The sequence below is a fragment of the Tachysurus vachellii genome, chromosome 2 (assembly GCF_030014155.1).
Source record: "Tachysurus vachellii isolate PV-2020 chromosome 2, HZAU_Pvac_v1, whole genome shotgun sequence".
NCBI lineage: Eukaryota > Metazoa > Chordata > Actinopteri > Siluriformes > Bagridae > Tachysurus > Tachysurus vachellii.
This window is the reverse complement of record NC_083461.1, coordinates 28,769,824-28,776,064: the sequence shown is the minus strand read 5'-3', so window position 1 is coordinate 28,776,064 and position 6,241 is coordinate 28,769,824.

Here is a 6,241-nt window from a genome sequence, read left to right as displayed (position 1 = left end):
TTCAAACGGAGTTCATCGCTATTCCAATATGCCTGAGGAAACAGCGTGGCTAGCAGTCAGGTTTTTACTGATATGCAGAGGTTTGCTGAAACGCAATCAGTCCTGGGAGGATTTGGATGTGGTTCAATGCAGAATTACACATAATGAGTTTCAAATTGAAGCCTAGAAACATCTAAATAACACATTTTAACCTTTCTCCATAAATATGTGTTACCACCAAAGTTCCTCTAGTAAAGTCTGTGGGCTTTCTACAGCTATCTTGGCTGGAGGTTGAATGCTGTGTTGAATGATATATCTGTGATTGATACAGAATGTTAGTGTTTGATGTATGATGGTGTTGAATTATGTATAATGGTGATGAATGATGAGGAATGCTGGTGTTTGTTGTATAATTTTGAATTTAAATGTTAGAGAATGCTGGTGTTTGATGGATAATGTTGTGAAATACTGAAGAATGTTGGTGTTTAATAAGAATATTGGCGTTGAATGATGGAACATGCTGGTGTTCAATGAAGAATGTTGGTGTTGTATGATGGAACATGCTGGTGTTTGATAAAGTCAGTGAATGTGGTTCCATTTGATTGTCTTGATCCAGTTGGTTGTTAACCATAAGTATTTTTCAAAACATGGCTGAGGAAACACCATGGCCTGATGTTGAGATTTTGCCGATATGCCAAGGTTTATTTGAATTGTAATCGGTACAGGAAGTGTGTTGTACTCGATTTGATTCACTAATCTCACAATTAGACGTCAATGCATAAGAGAGAACGGAGAGAACGGACAGACTCTGAAGCTGGATTTATAAAAGAAGCTGGATTTGAAAATAAAAGAGAGTGAGGGATTTAAAAAGATGTTGTGCTGTTTCTATGGTTGACACTCTTTTCTCTTTTTCTTTTGCCTGCTTTAAAAAAGGTTTTTGTACACAATGTTTTAAAGTCTTATCTAAAAGTACAAATTGCAGCTGTGCTTTTGTCCAGACACTGAATTACATTTTAATTCAATTTGATGTATCTTGTTTATTAAATACAAACAATCTGATGCTGTTCAGAAATGTAATTACTATTATAAAATCCTAAATTGTGTACAGCAGCAGCGTACATTAGTGCCATGCTGTATAACGCTGAGCTCACTTGGTTCTGCTACCATTTTTAATCAATAACATCTCTTTTACTGAGCCACACTTTAAAAGCCAACAACAAGCTTATAGATATTTCTCTATTTACATGTAGCTACATTCCAGTAGCAACCTCTAGCTAATGCATACTTCACTTTTTGTAAGCTATCTTTTATTTTTTTGTATTTAAAAAACTTTTGCTGACTTGCTGACTATTAAATTGGTATATAGGATTTTGAGGGATTTTGAGATTGAGACAAAGGGATTTTCCTTGCTGATTGCTAAGACATAAGTTAGCAAGAAATACCATGTTGCTCTGATGATGCTAATATGCAGATAAGAAAAGAAAACTGTAAGCTTCAGACTTTAGGACTTCATGCATTTGCAATTCAGACCGTAGAAAACATTTCAGATTTGATCTGTACGTCTAATCAAAGTGAAAATCGAGTAGCGCTGTAACGCCCAGTCATAATGCAATGTTTGTTTGTTTTTAATATAAAATTATATTAAAAATAGTCTAAAGTTTGTTTTGGTGGTTCATGGTTTGTGAAGCTGTATGTGAAGATGCCACTATTCACATTTATAATGCATTTAAACTCATTTGAATTTTAATATTCAAATGAGCTGCTTCATTTGCATAGGAATGAGCAGGCTGTATAGAATCTAGCTGATTAAATGTATGCGAAAACACAGTAAACTTCAACCCAGTGCCCCAGAGATGTCGGGTCTATAACTCACATAACTCACATCCTGAGTAAAAGCATCCTGCGGCTTCCTGGAGTGGAGGATTACACTGCGGTGATATGAGGAAGAGGAGCAGGGAGGAGTGGAGCACAGACTCGGGTCCTGCAACAAGTGATTGATTTCACTGTCACTGTTACCATGGAGACGGAGTGAGAGGGGGACGAAGCAAAACTGTAAACATGACGGAGCAAGTGAGACAGCAAAAACATAGAGAAGAGGGAGAGATAAAAAGGAGAAAGGAAGGAAGGAATTTTAGAAAGGGTGAAAAAGAGAGAGAAGGAGAAAGAGAGAAAAAGAACAAGGAGTGAAAAATGGTGACCGGCTGAACATAGGGTACGCGTGAGATCTTAGAGAGAGAGGGGGGGGGGGGTGTAATTGAAGAAAAAGGTGAGAAAGATGAAAGCAATTAGACAGAATGTGAGAAACGTAAATAAAGTCACAGAGAAGAAGAAGGAAGAAGAATGGTGGTGAAAAAAAAGGGAAAGGAGAACAGAAAGAGGACCACACTGAAACATAGGATAGGAATGTGTTGAGAGAGAGAGAGACAGAATAAAAAAGGGAGAGAGTAGAAAAAATGACTGAGACAGAAAGAGTGAATGTGGAAGAAGGAAGGAAGAAGATGGGAAATCAGTGAGAGATAGTGAAGGGTAGAATAAAAAGAATAAGTGATAGAGAGAGAGAGAGAGAGCAAAAACGAGTGAAAGACAGCCGCAGTGTGACACGGCTGTTTTAATCTGAAGAAACAGCAGCAGCTCACACACCCACACACACACACACACACACACACACACACACACCACACACAGCAGGTGCACACTTCCCTCTCCCTTACTGTCGTTCTCTTACTGTTTGTTTTTTTTTCCTTTCACTTCCTGACTATTCATGTCACTCTGGATTCTCCACGCATGTTTGTTTGTATTCATCTATCGCCGCTGACGACTTTCTGACTTTTCCAGACTTTCGACAAGACTCTACATCCTACGGGTGGAGGTTTGGAACCATGGCTGGGAATGGGGGGTGGGCTCAAGGGGGTAAAAAGAGCATGTAAATATCAAACCTACTTTAACCACCAGGGATTTAATCTCCAACAACATGACTAATCTTTTACCTACTACAACTTTAAGTGTTTCTCCTTTAATCTTCTTCTCCTGGGCATCACTCTGTGTTCCGGATTTACACAAAATAAACAAGGTTCCAGCCCAAAACGTACTTTAAGGTTATGCTAATCACCTCCACATGCCACCTTTCATTAATCTAAATTTCACTAAGCTGTTTTGCAGATTTATTTATTCACTTCCTGTTTTGCTAATGGTCCAATTCATCAGCGGCTAATCTCTGTGGTATATGAGTAGCAAAGTGGCTCCTGGATGAACGTGATGCATGTTCATCATCTTCCTCCCTGAAGTGCGCACTGTTTTCTATTTTGAGGCTACAGCCATGGAATTGCTGATAAAGTGTAATCCTAAAGCTTTCCTTACTCTGGCATACAAAAATAGATGCTCAGAATAGGGCTGTGTCTCAAACGCTTGCTTCTGAAAGTCATTACTTTTAAAATTTTGAGTTTGAGACATATTCAAAATGGCTGACATTTTACTGGAACACTGTAATACATACAGATATACAGATATGACTACTACAGCAGCTGGCATAAGTATTCACACCCTGCCTGTTGATGAAAGGATAAATGGAGAAATGGGTGTAAATTATAGATGGTTTGATAGTTTGATGGATAAATTAATGGATAGTAAGATAATAGATCGATGGATGGATGGATTAATAAATGAATGAATAAATTAATTAATTAACTAATTAATTAACCCATGAACTAAAGGGTGGGTGATTGGATGAATGGATGGATGGACGGACAGATGGATGAATGGACGGACAGATGGAAGGATGAATGGATGGATGGACAGATGCATGGACGGATGGATGGATGGACAGATGAATGGATGTATGGACACACAGATGGACAGATGGATGGATAAATGGATAGACAGATGGATGGATAGATGGATAGATGGATGGATGGATGCACATTCTGCATATTTATTTCTCACCCAACCGACTGTTTGCAGACCAGGTACTTCATCACATCTACCCAGTTTCAGTTGGTTTCCCAGCAGCACTGAGACCTACGCTGTCTGTCTCGTCTCTGGATAATTCTGAATATTCAGTTTCAAATTAATTACAGATTTAGAAGGCAGCATCTGTGAACTCTGAGGGCTCTCACCTGCAGCTACTGTACATAATCTGGAGAAACTCATTTTAAAATGGAGTGCGGGGACAAGAATAATAAAATAGACTTAATTGTGATTCATTTGAATGCTAATGATGCTTCGTAAGTGGGAATTTAAATTCTGTCATCAGGGACACAGGTCTGCTCGTCAACCAGCTCTAATCACGCCAGCAAATAATTACACACTTGTGACTCTGCTGATACACAGCCAGGTCCGTTTGGGGCCGAGGTGTTTACAAAAGTAAGTGTGTGTGTGTGTTTGTGTGTGTGTAAGCTTTAACACTGCTAAGAATACACCACGGACAGTTTTGGCACCAACACTGAGTTCTAAATTTGAATAAACTCCTCTTGAGCATTGAATTCACATTTTATTCTACGGCTTTACAAAAGCGTGCATGAACAAGTGCTTGGAAGAGTTTGTGCTTCGTTCCAGGCGAAAACACACTCACACACAAACACAGAGGCACAATTTGCTTCACTTATAGAGGAAAAAAGAAAGAACTAAGCAGAGACAGTGGGAGGGTGACACACAGTGTATTCTAATGTATTTAAATTGTATTACTAACTAATTACAAAGGTACAGTATATTGTGTGTGTGTGTGTGTGTGTGTGTGTGTGTGGGTGTGTCTTGCGTTTTCAACTGTTAATATGTTCTTCCTCTACATCCATATCTGAAAGTCTAATAAAGAAAGAATGACAGCTAAACTGAGTTGTTCGTTCACGTTCACGTTCACTAGATTCCGTGAATCGTTGATATTTTCCTTCATTCATAATGAGCTTCATCCTGGGTGGCAGGCTGGTGGTGGATCCGGAGATTCCAGAAACACTGGGCGTGATGAAGGAATACACACTGCAAGGGACACCAGTTCATCACTGGCATGCTCATGGGAAACACACAGACGTACAGAGATCATGTGAAACTCAGCAGAAAGTTCCATCACGGAAAGCTAAATCATGTAGTGAGTGAGCTGTATGATGACAAATCTGAACAAAATAATCTGTCAAATCCATCATCACATCTAGAATCACTTACGTTTTCAATATCAAAAAGGATTTTAAAATTTTAGCTGTGGCCCAGTTTAGTGTTTTAACTCAATCTGCATGATTTAATCATCACACGCTCGCTTCAAACGCCTTTATGGAGCTTATTTCCTGATACGGTGATCTATAAAAAAAACAGACGCAGCTCCATTGTGTCTGAATTGAAAGGCAGGTTGTTACATAACTAATGTTTAAACATTACTCTGTAGTTTACAGTCTGAGACACAGCATGAGGCCTGTCTCTATGTGATGACTGCCTTTGGTCATCGCTGAGGGAGACGCGAAGAGGACGCGAGAGATCCAGAATCGCTAAATCGTAATAAAAAGTGCTTCTTGAGCATGATAAAAGAGATTACTAATTACAGTAGGGCCTCTTTAATGGTCCCAATCACGTTCCCTGGACCTTTTTCTCTCTCCTCGTCCATTAAAAAGAACCTAAAAACCTGCTTCTGTTTCTGAATGGCTGAAATGATGTAGTGGCCCCCTATTCAACCCCCTGCTGTTCCCACACATACTGAAAGAGCTGAAAGCGGTCAGGCAGGGAAAGAAAGGGGCTGCGAAATGAAAAATAAGAAGAGTTCGAGTGCTTTTCTCTCACTCACACTCACACACTATAGCTTTGTTTATGAAGATCTGCTTCATTCCTCACAGCTCCATGGACACCAAGAGACCTTTCAGAACGAAGCAGGACAAAGCCGGGAACTCGGAATGAGGCTCTAAATAAAAAAAATAAAAAAATACCAACTAAATCAGCACACAAATGAGATTTATTCAGCCTGTTCCTGTTCAGGTGATGCACAAGAAGAATTTTATTGTGGTATTACCATAATAATGCAATTGAAACAGTTTCCTGGAGGGTTTTCACTGGGCAGCGCTTTAATTTACATCTGTAAACATATTACTCCAGCAACGTAACAACCTGGTCCACCATGTCCACCCACACACACACACACACAAAATGATTCTTCAAATATATCCAAAATAAGGATGCTTAAACTAATTTATTTCATTCCAAAAAATATGTTTCCCAAGACGTGCTAAAAAGAGCTGGTTGAGTTTTATGCTACAGCTGGTGGCTTTTGTTTTTATTTTATTTTTTATAG